This window comes from Anabas testudineus, chromosome 1 (genome assembly GCF_900324465.2).
Source record: "Anabas testudineus chromosome 1, fAnaTes1.2, whole genome shotgun sequence".
In the NCBI taxonomy this organism is placed as follows: domain Eukaryota; kingdom Metazoa; phylum Chordata; class Actinopteri; order Anabantiformes; family Anabantidae; genus Anabas; species Anabas testudineus.
This window is the reverse complement of record NC_046610.1, coordinates 23810088-23825855: the sequence shown is the minus strand read 5'-3', so window position 1 is coordinate 23825855 and position 15768 is coordinate 23810088. Positions and strand designations below refer to the sequence as shown.

Sequence of the window (15768 nt, the reverse complement as noted above, 5' to 3'; positions counted from 1 at the left end):
GGGGAAAAAGAAGTGTTTGGATGTTATGAATATGACCTTGTGAACCAGAGCAGCTCCACGTGGGGTAAAGGCCAACCAATTCCCTGGTGGTTTCTCCCAGACCTCCTTACCAATTACTGCACTGATGTCCCAGGGAAAGACAACTTGAGCCCTATTCACACTGCAAAAATCCCTAGCCTTCCTCTAACCACACACAGGTAGCTCAAAGACTCATTAAAACCCCTTCTTCTGGCCTGTGCGTCTCCCCTGAGGGACTTCTGAGAGTCTCTTCTCGTCTCTTTTCCACTTAACTGGGCCTCAAACTGACCTTCAGGTAAATGAACAAGTAAAAGAGTCTCCTTATGAAGACGCTCACCGCTATTCAAGACATGTTTTGTCATGTAGAGTCTTGGCAGTGAAAACGTACTTCGCAGTTGAATGAACTCACTTGGAGAAATGAACAGAGACTAGAAATATCTTTCATGCATGATCACCACGAAGGAAAAAAACAGCAAAAGAAAAAGTAATATGTGTGATAAGAAACCCAGTGGTGGGCAGTTTGAAGACATTCTCACCTATAATAACATAATTTAACAAAAGCACAGATGAATGAAAAAGGCTCCTGACATGACACGGTGTCTCTTGCAAAAAGTTTAGGGAGCTCCAGTCTTGGATGGGGTAAGGATAGATCATCATTATTGTTAATGCATTTTATTAGTAATTACATTCATCCAAAGAGGACGCCTCATCCTGCACTGGGTATAAACTGTGAGACCTTCAAAGTCTCGGTTTAGATTTGAGGATACTGAGCTGCACAAATACAAAAGTGCTGACATGGGTTATTTTGTCTGGATTTGACAAGTGATGCATTTTGTCTGCTGCTCAAAAATCCTTTTTATTAATAAAAACACAAAAGGAACATCTTTCCCCCCTCTGGTACTGTATTTCAGTTCCTCTACTTCTGCCACACTGTGTGACAATTTGCCTAATCGTCGTTGAAGGTTCTGCCTCGTGTGACTCTGTAAAACACTGTTACACTTCATCATAGCTCCATGGAGGTGAAGGAGGAGACCACCAGGAGACGGCCAAGGATAAGACAGAGACAGACGCATGCAGATGAAATTTCCCATAGGACACCTGCACAGCACACACACACATACATTAATAAACACAAACACATATTCACCTGTTCGTGGGCACACGGTGTCCCTGATGCATCAGAGAGTGTTACCTTCAGTCAGGAAGGTACAAAAGAGAGGAGGTGTGCTCCGTCTCTTTATCTTCTGCGTAGCTCTACATGACGTGATTTCTTTCTTGGCAGCTTTAATCTCCATCGAGCTGAAAACCCCCATGAAGGGTGTAGCGTAGCTTTTCCAGGAGGGAGACACAGACAGACAGTTAATATTTCATGTCTGCAGAGATTCTGAGCTCACGAAGAGCTGTGGACCAGATGAAACGCTGTTTGATGGTTAAACCAAGGAGTGAGAAATCAGCTGGATGAACCCCCCGGGATAAAAGCGACTGAACGCACTTTATCTCTTCGTTCTCTTGGAAGTCATTCATCTAAGGGAATTGGAGATCGTTTTGGACCACAGAAAAAGCACAGTGTAAATCTGTCCCCACTCCCTGTGATTCTGTGCTGTCAAACATTGGTGACAGTGTGTCTGCTTACATAAGCAGCAACACACCAAGACGGGCGTCCTTTTGTGTTTTATAGAAAACTTATGGAGTGACACAGTAAACAGGCAAAATCCCACCTGCTGCACAATAAAGACAATCTAAATGTTGAACAACACAGGTAAAGACGTGAAGCTCTCAACACTCAGGACCTAAAATGAGGGCTTAAGATTTGAGTAGGACCTGTGAACCTGCCTGACCTATGACCCCTTCCAACATCACAGTAAAAACCTACTTATTGAGACTTTACTCAAATGACTTGAAACATGCTTGGACTTAAACGACTAGATTGTCTGAACTGAACTGAGACCTGACTTGATTTGAACATGTGCCGACTGATGTGATGTCTTTAATATCTATAAGTGATTTATCTATAACATTTGTTATAAATGAAAGATGGAGACACAACATAGAAAGTTTCAGGTTTTTATTAATAGAAAAAAACAAACAAAACAAAATATGAAAACCAGAGACAGTAAGAGCAACAGAGTTGTACACTGGAGACGTGACTTTAAGATCAGAAAGTATCAGCTTTTATTTGACAGTGTTTAAACTCACTTATGTTAATGTTTTGTCAAAGCAAGAAGGGAAATTTCATTTCAGAAGACAAAGGACTGCTGAAAAAATACTTCAGAGATCAGACAAGATCACCGTGGTTAAGGTAGTAACACTTCTCTCTGACCACTCAGTAGTCTGTGGGGCTTTCATGTCACTTTTTGGTGTCTCTTCAGCTCACTTGGAATCCTGATGGATGACTCATAATTTGGGTCATCTGATACAAAAGGTGCTGTTTGAGTGTCAGTCCACCTCTGTTGGAGGACTGTGACCCCTGTGACTTCGGTTAAAAAATGACAAACCCTCATTGTGCAGTTACCACTATGTTCACTTTAACTACAGTGGCTGTTTTCTAGCTGATTTGAGAAGTTGCAGAAAATATAAGAAATTGCAGACTGATACAGAAATAGATGAAACACGTTCATATACAAAGAAGGCGAATTGGCACATTGATTACAAAATACCTTCAGTAATTCACCCTTGTGGAGGATTCCTTTTCTCAGGCTCTCCTCTGCTTCTCTGTATTTTTGTTTCCCTTCAAAGAAGAAATTCTTCAGCCTGCTGCAGACGCCTCTGCAGACTCTCGCTGTCTATCTCTGGAGCTCGTCGACTCCAATCAAAAGAGAACTGAGCACTTTGCTCTTTACTGCTTCGCAGACTGTCACAGCCCTCACCTCTGTCTCACTTAGCATCTTTTGTTTGGCTTTGCTGTAGCTCTGCTGAGCAAAATGTCTCAAGGGCAGCCACGCTTTCATTTGTTCTGGTCAACACATTAGGAGTTTGATTTCTTCAGCTTTTCTTTGATTTCTTGCATTCAGACGGTTTCTCCTCATTGTGTGAGGTATGATGCAGAGAGAAGGTGTCACTGTTCCCCATTTTACAGCAATAAGCCTCCATGCCTTCTGTCTTGATCTGCTTTTTCTTTGCCTGGAGCTCTGGTGGCTTTGTGGCCTCTCCCAATAACAATTCCCTCACTTCTAGACACACTTTATAATGAAATATATTGAATTTCTACTGAATACTCAGTAGTTTGCACTGTTGCTCATTAGTGTTTTGCCAATTGGATTTAGAGCTTCACTGTTTTAAGATTCATATTCCCACTTACACTTTCAACTCTAAAAGCCACAATCAGCCACAACAGCCAGAACCAGCTAGGGATACCTCCATAGTCCATGGCCAAAACTAACAAGGAAGAGAATGGGAAAGACAGAAAGGCACAGCTGTCAGAGGAGGAGAGCAGGAGCGTTGCCCTGTGTCAGAAGCTTCAGGCTCTGAATAATGTAAAAGCAAAGATGTCCAACTGCTCGGGGCCTCTGAAACACAGAGAGTGAAAGATGGAAGGCAGGATGAAGGGATTGCGAAGGAAAAACTGGAGCTAACAGAGAGCTACAGATGAAGAAGAACCTGTCCTGTCCGTTGTCTAACCACTAAACTAAAGAGGTCTGCTGACTAGTCATGGCAGTTGCAGCTGAAAATGTGAGCAGGGGAAACGTGGCGGGGTTCAATAGGTAGACAGATATAGATACAAACGTAATAGCCTTATTTAGCCTTTTTTATTTGGCATCAGCACTTGAGTGAGTTTAGCGCTCTGCTTTACGTAGTGCAGCACTCGTCCCTTAAATGTCACAATCTGTCCATACTGTACCTACTGCTTTTTTCCCTCTGACGTGGGACCAGCTTGCAATCTCCACCCGCTGATCTTCTAACCCCTCCTGCTGATCAATACTGCCCCATCTGACCACTTCTATTCCTGGCCACCATCCCTGCAGAGTCAGCCCCCTTCCTCCCTGCCCTTCTTTTCCGCTTGCCTCATTGGGACCGGCCTGGCACAGCGGTACCCACTGCCAGGTCTGACTCATTTAAAGAGAGACACTCTGTGACGACACAATATAAAAGTACACAAGGCCTGGGACTGTTTGTGTGTTACTGTGTTTAAATATACCCTGTGTAATTCAACATAAAGCATGCTTCCCACAGATATTAATAGTAGACCGCACCCTCAAAGAGCACAGGGACATTTATGATTTATTTACATGGCTCCCAGTGTAAAAAGCTGAGTGACCCAAAATGTAATGAGATCAGTATATAAAAAGAGCCAATCTGACCCATATCCAATTTAAATATGGGACGAGTGCATCAAAAGACACCGTTAATGTGACAGTGTCTTCTCCTCACAGACTAAAATATCTCTGCTTTTAAAGCCACCGCGCTCTCTCTCTATAATCCTTTCTCACACGTACACACACTCACGCTCATAAAGACGTTTTAGTGGCCTCCTGTAACTGCTGGTGTTCAGAGTTCTTGAGATCATCTTCTTCATCTTCAGACATCATTTGTAACCTGAAACAAGAGAAGTGCAGACAAAGATCAAACTTTTTTATTGCAATAAAAATAACACAACACCTTTTTTACAGTGTCAGCTGCCTTCTGAGACCTTCAAGTTTCAAGCTGGTGTCATTTAGCACAGAACAGAGATGTCACTGCAGAAACCCAAATGAATGGGTGTCTGTAGCCATAATAGTAGCATATTGTTCTAAATGTAGATTTTTATTATTATTATTGTAGCGTTTACGATAAGCTGTTTAACACTATGATTTTTCACTTTGGTATGTTTTTTTAATTTCTTTCAAGGAAAAAATATCTTAGTAATATTTGTAGTTATTTTTAAAGTAGAATTGATTTCTAGTGTATAAGGTTCAACCTGAGTCTGTATTTATCCAGGATCTCTGAATTATTTCTAAAAACTGTGCTGAAAGCAATCAGAGCAGATAAATTATGATGATGTGTTGTAATTGTAGTTATAAATATCAAATAGTGGTCACATTTGAATAGCAGACAACAGCACCACTTTATTATGTGTTGACTTTATTATCTCAACATTACACCTTATACAACAACAAGAAAAAAAAAGTAACGGCACTGTTTGCAGTTCACTGGTTTTCTGCGTAAACTGGTCTTGAACTGTGATTTGATCTTCACCAAAGTTATAAATATTAACAAACACAATATTTCTAATCTGATCAAACACAACAGTCATCATGATTCATGTCTTTAATGAAAAAAAAAAAACATTAATCATACAAAGTGACCAGGAGAACCATTCTTTACCTTCAACTCAGTCTAGTAAAAATTATGCAATTAAACTGCACTCACAAATACACTGCCCGTCCCAAAAAAATGCACAAACTCTAATATTTTGTTGGATCACCTTTAGCTTTCATTACGGCACACATTCACCGTGGTATCATTTCCATAAGTTTCTGCAATGTCACACTTATTCCCGTCCAGAGTTGCGGTCATTTTTCACCAAGATCTTTCACCACTCTTTCACTATATGAGCTCAATGCATCCTGGTATTGTCATCTTGGAATATGCCCGTGTCATCAGGGAAAAAAAAAATCTGTAATCTGGTCATTCAGTATATTCAGGTAGTACACTAGACATGATGGGTGCATCACTTCACCCGACTCTCTTCTTACCCTGGTGCTCCCATCACTCTGGAACAGGGTAAACCTGGACTCATTAGACCACATGACCTTCTTCTATTGGACAGTTCTTAGCAGTTTTAGTAGTTTCATCAGTCTCTTTAGATGTTTGCTTTGCTTGCTTCATGCCAATAATTTTGACCCTTCTGAAACAGATCAACATCTTTTTCATGACCTCAGGATGTGTCTTCAGACATGGTTGTTTAAGAAATGAGAAGCTACTCCCTGCATCAGTTTGGGTTAAAAACCTTGTTGGCAGGTGAAACATAATCATCCATGCAGTAATTATCCAGTGGGAGGCTCTTACCTATTTGCTTAGTTACATCCAGGTGGTGACTTATTTTTTGGAAGGGCAGTGTATGTTTCTGCAGTGAATCTGTAGTCTGCCAAAGACCACCCTGGCACTCCTCAAGACTACTGGGAAAAAGATTTGTGCACTGATGAAACTAAGGCTGAAAAGGAAACAGTGAAAGAACTGAAGTAATAAGTAAAAGGCCATCACAACGGTAAAGTATGGGGGTGGAGGAACATCAGTTGAAGATTGACAGTTTCTCATCATGGAGAGGAAAATTAATTTTTTTAACCTTTTTGAAGATCAGATCACATTTTGTGGCCAATTAATGCAAATAAACAGGAAATAAACAGGAAAGTGTCTTTTTTCTTGTGATTGTATGCAAAAATATTATTCCAAAAATAATAATAGGTTGATATTTACAAATATGTTACCTACACCCATAAGACACAGCATTAATACCATGGGAAGAGTTAATTGTTGCTGAAGAACAGGAGAACAGGAATACACAGCAGCTTGTTTTGAGCTATGCTGACCCCTGTTCATGAAAACATTAAAACCACCAGGTGGTGTTAATGCTGACATACTGTATAATATCTGATGAGTGCATATAAAGCAAGACTATAAACAAAGCCAATAACATGGCTTTAAAAAGTAAGTGACACATATTACATTTAAATGGTTGATTAGAGTTGTGTGAAATCAGCGTCATCCAACTACACTGTTTTAGATTAAGTGCTGTCCAGGCTGGTATTGCATCTCGCGCCAGTGCACAGACACACCTCTTTGTGCATTTGAGTCATTCCTGTAATGTCTCACAGTCTAAGTCTTGTAAAACTAACCGACCTGTTTTCATTGAGTTGCCATATGCATCACTATAAAGCATCCAGCTCGGAGAATGTGTTCGAGTTTTAGTCTGCTCTCACTGAGAACCCTTGCATTATCATCGTGGTGCACATAAGCACAATCAAAGTTTGGTTTATCACTGCTGAAATGTTTGGCTCTGACAGAACCAGTTTTCCTCTTTCAATAAACTTGATGCCAAAGCATCTCTCTGTCCACTGAATCTCTCTGCTTGAACACCATCGTCTGGCAAACCCTGACAGGTTAGGGCATCTCTAGAGTGCTTCTAAACATCAGCAGAGATAGGAGTGAAGTAAAGAAACTCAATAGATGCCTTTATTCCTAGTCCTGAATGCAGGACCAAAAATGTTTCCCTCTGAGAATTCTGAGCAAGTTAAGGGAGTTTTTTCCAACTCTGAGATGTTTGAAATTTTTGGACCCTCATCTATTATCTGAAAAGCATCCAGATGGTACAGCAGGGGCAGTTTGACTTGGAGATGAGGAGATTTATCAAACACCACTGAACTGTTTATACTATCATGACTATATGGGTGTTGTAACAGCAAAAATTGGAGACTAACAGTGAGGCCCTTAGCAGCCCGTGTCATTATTTCCCCCCAAACTGCAGACACGTCAGCCTGCCTCCCCAGTCCAGTTAGTGTGGGCCCTACAGTGACACAAGAGGAAGCAATTTGCACTGAATAGCCGCCCAGGACATTTTCATTGCATTACAGAGGCAATCAGCATCAGCAAGTAAACTAGAGGAGAGCGACACTGAGCAACAGCATGGCAGAGAGAAAATTGAATCAGAGTGTGTGTGAGAAAGACAGATAGAGGAGAGAAATAGAAAAAAGAAAGAGAGCCAGATGGAGAATGAGATGGAGAGCTGTTACCATGTTACAGGCAGCCACAGCGCTGGTCAAGGTGCTCAATGGGCAATAAAAAGACAGCATAATAGAGTTGTAATGGCAAGAGAGCAACATTATGAGCCTGACCCAGGTTCAGGAAAGAAGATGAGGTCCCTGGTGTGTCCCCGGCAGCTGTAGGGGATCTGATGTTAATGTACTACAGGACATATTAGTTATTAGATATGGACACAGTACAGTAAGTCATAGCTGGAGAAGTATTATTAGCTTTGTTAGTGGGATTTTCTGTGCATGTGAGTTTGCAGACACATGTATTTTCTGCAAATACATCTTTGCAGGTGGATCTGTTTAAACACACACAGCACCCTGGAGACACATGGCAAGAGGGCGCCCTATGGATGGTTGATGAGTATGAAAATGATTCATATTATTGCTATGGCCTTTGCAGTCATGAACCCTTATTGAACCTGTATGAGAGACCGACGTGTTGGACAGAGCTCTACAGCGGAGTTATGTCATATAGTTTTTCCTTGTACTAATCAGGATTTGGAAACTTTACATTTCCCAGACTATCATTTCTTTTTTCACACTTCAATCTGACTAATGTTTTTTTTAAAAAAGAATACATAGTCTACTTTGGTAATGATCTGCTGTTTTTCAGTGGTTTCCCCTAAATGCTTCTTGTCATAGATGAGAGAACAAAGAGACAACATTATTACCTGCTCTTGTTAAATCATATATCAGCCTGAAAATGAAATAAAGGAAGTTTATTCCTTCTTCTTTATTTTATCCAACTGCTTTAAAGGGGCTCAGGCATTATATATATATATATACAGTATATATAGATATATATATGTACTGCGAATCATTCCTTATAAACGTGTAGCACAGACAATCTGACACTGAAACATAAATGTGTTCCAACCCATCTAGTCTCAGTTAAAGATCTCCTCTCTGTCAAGTGTGACACATGCTCGTGTCAACACATTATGAAATTGCATATACTGCATTTCTGTTAGAGGGGTATTGCGGTTAAACGTGGTGCTTTGTAGAACAAAAACCTTGTGTGTTCAGTGGGGCTTTGATGGCTTCAGACGATGACAGTGTTACTCTAATAGGCCATTATGTGTCTTTTCTACTTAGATATAGGACATCATTATACATGATGGGAGATTGCAGGGATGCAGCACTAATAATTAACAGGATACATTCTAATTTATATAAATATATCCTATTATTGTGTATTAAAAAACACAAAACAAACATGAATTTAGTAACATTGGAGAGTTTTTTTCAATCTCAATAAGGGACTGCAGTCTGTTGAAAATGCTTTTTGGCATTTGGCAAACCATGCTCAGTTTTAGCTTTGGGTTTCTTTGCTCCAGTCCTCCTTTCTCTGCTGTCAGACAACCCATGAGCTGTGTCAAGAGAAACTGCACCATTCTTCAAAAAGAAAAGCCTCCAGTTCTTTGAAGGCTGAAGGAAGTAGAAATCTACTGAGTTCCAAATTATTGATGCTACAGGTAACCTCTGAAATAAAACAGAAACTCAGAGAAAACAAGTGATAGAAAAACAGAATACAGAGCAGCTGGGCCACATTGTTCCAGTAGTGCTCCCAATAATGCAAAAAATGACAGTAATTCTTTTATTTAATCATTTTCAAACTGCAGGTTTATTATGGTTAATTCATTTTCAATGAGATAACTGCTATTTTACATAATCAGCATATGGTTACAAAATATTAAATGCCTAAAATATTTATACACAATCACCAGTGCAGATGCCAAGCTTGAATTTTTATTCACCTTAACTGACAACTAAAAATGTTGTTTTTTTTTTACCCCTGAATCCCATCTGGAACTTCAGTCTCACACCTTCAGTCTGATAAATACAGTGTGTTAGCTAATTTATATGTAGTAGCTCTTGGATACCACAGTTATGCCGATGACTCCGAACTTTTCATTTCAGTATGCACTTATGATAAGGAGCGCAGTGACTCAAACTAAATGTATGATCCCATTACTTCATCAGAAACCTGTGTTATTTATTTGTTGCTATCAGTATTTAAGAATCTTTTTAATAGTCTGGATCTGGACCTTTGGTTTAAACATATCGCACCTCTCTGTTTTCAAGAGATTTATGTCCTCCATCTGCCTAAATCTGAGGGCATTCAGAAATGATGTACCTGAGAAACAGCAACCTCTGATCTGAAAGTTAAAATAGTGCACAGGCAACATTAAAATGCTGCATATGGCTGCAAAAGGCTTAAACCTATCTCTATAGTCAGAGCCTGAACTTCTTCTCTATGCATGAGGTTTTGGACCATAAAAGACCAGTTTGTTTATAGAGTATGATTTTCTCTTGAAGTTATGTTCATCTAAAGGCAGACGACTGTTTTAAAGTCATTTATTATTCTTAAATAGTACTGTCAGCATAGTTACTGCAGTACATACAGGACATTGTTTTTGCCACATGTTCCACTCTGCTTTTCTACTTGTAGTTTTGTCTCAATTTAAATATTGTAATAACAATAACTTACACAAAAACTGAGCTTGAGCTTTTACCACTAACTAAATGCATTTTCACAAGATAAATATTCTAATTTATTGGTTCAGATAAACTTGAAACCCTGCTTTAATGTGTTGTGCTGACATAATAATGTTGTATTTTTAATCTCAACTTAAAATTATGTGTCATTTAAACTCAAATCTAGGCTTTAATTGATTGAAAACTAAATTTAAGGGGAATTAACGACATGCCTCTGTAACCCAATTTGAGACTGCGTTAGAGGACCTGGAGGCTGAATGCAGCACATATGTAAAAGGTATGTTTTACACATTTGACACTGTGGTTTTAAATATATTAAGCGTGTCCTTTTGATGTTGTTATTATATATATATATATAGCTGCTCTTATTCATTATACCACTTTATTTCCATTTGTTTTTGAAAATGTTCAAATATATAACTGCTGTGTAAAATAAAATCTTTACCTATTTAATAAATGTGTGTGACCACCTTGATTTAAGAGAATAGTGTGGTGCAGTTAGTTAGGCAGTAGTCTATGTCGTCTATGAACTCCAGGGTTGATGGTTTGACTCCTGGTTCCCTCAGTTCCTGCCCAAATGTTTAAGTGTCCTTGGACAAGACACTGAACCCTGATTCCTGAAATGCAGCAACCTGGCAACATGAATTTCCCTAAGGTGATTAATAAAGTATCAATTATTATTTTTTATTTTACTGATTGTTAACTTCAAAAGCGTTTATTGTATTGTATTGTAGAAACGTAATATTTATGACCAGCCAACTTAATAATCTGTGTTTATTCTGCCAGTAATTAAATATGTGGTAAATAGAAATTCATTTAAGTCTAGCAAAAAAAAAAATTCCCCTCCCGCAGTGTAGTATGTTGGTTCAAGTTAATTTCACCAGATCTTGTCATAACTTGAAAAGATTGACGTAAACCTTTGCAATGACAAATCATTCATTTTTAGTGTGAGTGTATTAAAGCGACTGAAACTTATTAAACTTAATTGAATTAAGTCCAAGAGAGTTTCAGATACTTTGTGAATTACTGTAGAAGTAACCTTCATAAAGCAGTTATGGAAGAGAGAGAGAGAAAGAAATAAAAGGGCTGGCTTTCAACCTTCAGCAGCAAAGTGCACCATTATCTCTGCTAACCTGTCTGAACTGTGTGTCTGCACCGTCCAGTCAAGGTCAGCTCTGTTTTCATTGGCCTGACAAAGTCAAACTGTCTTCAGACACACATCATGAACATACAGAGTCAGAGCAATTCAGGTGGCGTGAGAGAGGACCTGTGTGTCAGTAAAAACTAATGGACTAATGGTTTTCTAAAAATATGTAGCCAACGTTTATCTTTATCTTGGAGGATAGCTTCACAGATGGCTGTGTGAGTCAGTCAAACCTCCAATGACATACTGTTGGGACGGTTGTTGGACATTTTGATGCGCTAAATGAAACATCATCTTGTGCCCCTGAGGGATCCAAGAGTGCCCTGTATGCCCTAAGACTAAAAACAGACAACACATTGCTCTGTAAATGAAAGAATGTAAAGTCAACATATAACAAATACATCTACTGCTTTGGTAAAATATCAATTAGTGATGATTAACCTTAAGTCAGTGTGTATACTGTAGATACTCCAGTTAGTGGTCCTTCCATTTAACTAACTGACTTCATGTTTAGTTCGTTTGTTACAGTTTGTATCTTTTCTTTTATATATTTATTATATCTATATATGGTTATCCATTTAATATCGTCTGTCTTAAACCATGAACAGCGATTCCTTCGCATTTCACAGCAATAATTAAATCCCACAAAGCTGCTTATAAAAAGGGGATGTTTGTTGATTAACGCTGATTATTCATTACTGCGATTGATGGACTTTTGTTGTGTCTTAGCTGCATAAGATTATATCATTAAGTGTTTATGCAAATCCTGTTGTGACATTGACGCCTTCAGAGAAAAGACAAATGAGAAGAATCTAGTATCTTCTCTGCACATCGTTCCCTGCACCAAATGCATGCACACACTGCAACCACAGCAAAAGCTCTGAGTAGTTGCTCAAAATCATTATGCTAATTTGAGGAGAAAGGTGAACTGAGTGCAGTCTCAATCTAAGATCACCCTATTCTACAACTCATTTAGAGATAATGAGACTGACCTATAAATTACATGATATGTTTGAAATTCATTTAGACCATCATAGACTATCAGTCAGGCTCCTGCTCGCTAAACACAGTTACTAACAGTACGTTTGGTGTGGTAATTTTAAATGGGCCTCAGTCAGTGTTTTAGCAAAATAAAAGAAGTGAGGCCAACCAACATAGAGGAAGAAACACTGCACAACATACTGTACAGACTTATGCTAGCTGCTGGATTTATTGAGGTGCCAAAATAATATTTAAAATGAAGGCACACCCATTGCCCCATACACATCAAGACACACACACACACACACACATGCAGATGTAGCTCTGCAAATGCATGCATACGGAAGCATTCACACACAAAACATCTGAAGTCAGCACATTTCTAGATGGCAAACGAGACTGGAAACTGCTTAACCATGCTGGTCAGGCTGCAGGCATTATTGGTGCACATAACATGAATCTACACACACACACATCCACACACACATACACACACTTGGAGGGCTGTAAACATTATCAATATTTCCCCATTTCCTCTGCAGGGCAGACAGGAGAGTAGTAGATCTTCAGGGGGCTGAGCCCTTCACTGGTAATAATCTACTTTACACTTCACACTGCCAGGGAGATGAATCATGGTGGATGGAGTCATTGTGTGATATGCCATGGTCCTCTGGTGTGTGTGTGTGTGTAGGTGGATTCAGAGGGGCAGAGAGAGGCCAAGGATCCTGTTCAGATACTGTCAGCAAGCCAGAGTTGCAGAATCATTTAACAGATAAGGTCACACTGAGTTTTATGTACAACCTTGCACTAAAGTGCTTTTGAGAAATCACAAAGGATACCCTCTAATTTGCTTATGAGCTTTTTTAAAAATATTTTGGCTGCCTGAGACATACTGCTCTCTCTCTTTCTATACAGTATATATATATATATATATATATATATATATATATATATATATATATATATATATATATATATATATATATGTATATATTCATTATATATATATATATATATATATATATATATATATATATATGTATATATTCATTATATATATATATATATATATATATATATATATATATATATATATATATATATATATATATATATATATATATATATATATATATATATATATATATGTATATATATACACAAATAGTGTGCTGCTCAAAAGTTTGGGATCACTTAAATATGTAATTGTTTTTCAAGGAAGATGAATAAATAATGATTTTGTTGAATGTGTTCTTCAAACTTTTCCTTCATTAAAAAGACACACAAAAAAGAAAAAGAAAAAACAACAGTCCTAAGGCTTCAAAATATCAGTTTTGATAGGTTTCCTTCCTAGAGGTCTCTTCCACCACCCCCGACCATCACGCTGCCTCCACCATGCTTGACTAAAGGTATTAAGCACTGTTGTGGCGGCTTTTCATTTGTACTGCTTTTCACAAATGTTCTTCTTTTTGATTTAAAGACGTCAAACTCTGTCCACAACACCTTCTTCCAGTCGTCTAGTGCCATATATCTGTGCTCTTTTGCCCAATTGGTTTCACATAGTCTTAACAGTAAGATACATTGTATTTTGTCTTTTTTTTTTTATCTTATATTAATTGCCAGAACTTTTTAACCATATTTATATCTTTGCCAGATTTTCCTACTGGGGGACTGACACACAACTTACTGCTAGTAAAAAACTGAAGTGGTCCTTTTCTTGGCAAGTACCCCTTTGTTACTCAGACGTCAACTGTGGCATTAAATAGAATTTGAGAAGTATTTGAGCTGACGCAGTATCAGACGTCAGACCTACACCGTGTGACGTTAGCTGTGACCTGACTGATGAGGACATGGCAGCATGACAGAGAAGGAGAAATTGAGCCATGGAGCCAGGACCCAGGAGATGCTCATTATCTGCATGAACCACTAACCAACTTAGAAAAATATTTATGGAAGAACAGAAAAATCTAAATTTATGGGCTACATCTGCAGCGTGGTGACAGGAAGCAAGTCAGGATCAGAGGCTGAGATTTGAACTGTCTTCATGATAAAAAATGACACCACGACATATTTTATAGTATATGATGGTTGTATCAACTTACAGTGGTACACATGGAGTACTAAAGTAACAAAATACAACCAGGTCAGTAGCAGAAGTAGTAGCAGCTGTGACAGTACTGTTACTTCTAATAATAATGCCAACATTAGAAAGCATTAATCGTTTTGAGTATATCAGGTTTACAGCCATGTGCTAGTGAAGACACTCATCATCACTGTGTCTTTCTGAAACATAAGAACTGGTCAGGACCCCGTTAAAAATGTGTTAGTGGATCTATAGTATTAATATTATTAGGTGTACCAGTAGGCTAGTACAGTTTAAGTGTATTAATAGTAGTAGTAGTAGTAGTAGTAGTAGTAGTAGTAGTAGTAGTAGTAGTAGTAAGAGGCCCATTCGATAGGGACAAGGTCTGTGATTGATGACACCTTAACAGAGTGACAGTAACAGTACTTACTAACAAAGTATACTCAGAGTCAGCTGCAGTAACCACTTTTTGGCAGTGGTAACATCAACAGCTTGCCTGCTGAAGCCCACTGGCTCCTACCCCAAGAGAGAGTTTCTGCAAAAAGTCTAATATCCTGTTTTCAGCCAGTGGAAGGGAAAGTGAACAGTTTGCTATTGTGATGGCTGACAGACACTGGGGGGATTGTGCTGCAGACCAAGCTTCTGAATGTTCCTGAAGGCTCATACTATATGTAAACTTTGATCTGGATCTTTGCTAAGTATTGTCCAGCCCTCATCATCTCCCACTGCCCACTGAACTTGACCTTTATCAGTGCCATTTCTTTAATGACAACCTCACACCCAGTCAGTCTAACTTGACTTAACTGCTGCTTTAAAACCACCTGCAGCATCCTGACTAATCAGGAATATCAAGCAGAGAATAATCAGTGAAGAAGTTCAGTCCCCGTTGCCTCCCGTCTGTCTGCCTCTGCCTGGTTTCTGCTCCAGAGCAGCTGCTTACCATCGCTTTGAAGAGATGCCCCTTCAAACTGAATTCTGATTGGGCCAGTGCAGTACGATTCACTGCCATGTCTGACAGCTGTGCACCCGAGTAAAAAGGTGATGGAGAGAGATGGAGTGAGAGAGTTGGCCAGGGAGGCAGAGATAAGAAAAAGAAAGGTAAAGGGTCCATGAACAAAACAATTGGAGGAAGAGAGGGAAATAGAGAAGAGAGAAGATGGACGTCCAGAGAGAGAGAAAGTCAGAAATGAGGGAAAGACAGGAAGTTTGAAGTTGTGTGTTTTTAAAGCACAGATTTTTTTTAAAGCAGCTGAGCCTTGACATTGAAGGCTGGGATGAGGAGGAAGAAAGGAGATGAAGTGTCCCTCTGTTACATA

At 38.9% G+C, this 15768-nt stretch overlaps 1 protein-coding gene across 2 annotated transcripts in view; it reads right to left on the bottom strand.

Moving 5' to 3' along the window:
• Positions 1-2166: 2166 nt before the first annotated feature.
• Positions 2167-15768, bottom strand: part of LOC113162374 (endonuclease V) — a 53702-nt gene continuing 40100 nt past the window's right edge. Inside the window, exons 9-10 of one of the 2 annotated variants that reach the window (XR_003298816.1) lie at positions 4462-4551; positions 2167-3524 (exon numbers count right to left, since the gene is read on the bottom strand). The gene's annotated coding sequence lies outside the window, so the exon portion shown is untranslated. Of the gene's footprint in view, positions 4552-15768 lie in introns of both variants that reach the window. The other variant, XM_026360459.1, reaches the window with a different exon arrangement.